This window comes from Pteropus vampyrus, unplaced genomic scaffold, assembly GCF_000151845.1.
Source record: "Pteropus vampyrus isolate Shadow unplaced genomic scaffold, Pvam_2.0 Scaffold300, whole genome shotgun sequence".
NCBI lineage: Eukaryota > Metazoa > Chordata > Mammalia > Chiroptera > Pteropodidae > Pteropus > Pteropus vampyrus.
This window is the reverse complement of record NW_011889081.1, coordinates 54,859-56,135: the sequence shown is the minus strand read 5'-3', so window position 1 is coordinate 56,135 and position 1,277 is coordinate 54,859.

Genomic DNA, 1,277 nt, shown 5'->3' with positions numbered 1-1,277 from the left:
AAATACATGCATCTTATAAAAGGGCCCCCCCGCCCCAGTGGGATGATGGGATTGCACTGCCCCAGCATTTAGCATTGGATGCAGAATAGTGAAGCAATTATGGGTCCTGGTACAGGCAGCTGCTGGAGCTGAGTTCAAATCCCACCTCTTCCACTTTCCCGCCCCGTGACCTTGGATCAGTTGTTTTTTTTTTAACCTGACTGATCCTCGCTGGAACTCCTCATTTGTAAAACAAATGGAGATTATAATATTACCAAACCCAGAGAGTTGTTGAAATGAATAAATGTTTGGAAGAGTCTTGCGTGTCTTAGAAGTATGTTAGCTATCATTTTTTATTTTTTTTCATAACTTGGTATCATCTTCTAATTCCTTTGGGGTAGAAGGAAGGATAGAGAGGATAAGATGAATTGTACTCATTTATTCATCCAACATTTATTATGTGCTTACTATGTATCATGTACTATCCCAGGCATTGGGGAAGCAAAGAGATTAAGATGAATAAGACATAGCCTGAGTCCTCATAATTCTGTTTACTGTGGAGCTTTCGCAGGAAAGATAGGCTGAATCCTGCCCTACTCCCCATCCCACCCGTCGCATGACATGCTCTCCAACAACTGCTTGGCTCCTGGATTTTCACCTCTAAATGACTCGTGTATGACATTAATAGGCAGCTCCCTAGAAAGGCCTCCAGACTTGAAGTCAGCAGACCCAGTTTAAGTTCAAGTCGCCCACTTAACCTTGAGCTTTCTCACGTCTTCACTTTCTCCTCTTTATAACCAGGAGTCACACTATCCGCACAGTCTACCATGCAGAGCCAAGTCTGTTGTCCTGTATCTGGAAAGTACTTTGTCACTCGAAAGTAACAGTCCCAATGCGAGACGCAGAATGCCCTCTCTGGGTCCTGCTGGGAGAGGTAGAGAATGTGTGATGAAACAAGTTAAAACCCGGCAGGTATTTCTGTCTCCTTCTGTTAAACCTGGGTTTGGCAACTTTTAAAATTCTCCTTGATTCTAAAGCAAGGTCCTAAGGGAAGCTGTGAGACAAGCTGTCAAATAATAACTGAAAAGTTAGATAAACTTAAGGAAGCTAAGAGGTGGGTACCTTTCTGATGCTTTTTGCCTAAAGGTAGGAAAAAAGGGAAAAGTGCAGTCTTAATGTTCTTGGAAACCAAAGTCTTGTCTGTAGCTGCCTCCTCTACATTCTGAACCTACTTGGAGAGCAAGTTGCTCAGTGGGTCATTCTTCTGCTCTACAGTGAAGTAACTGCCCAGTAAACAC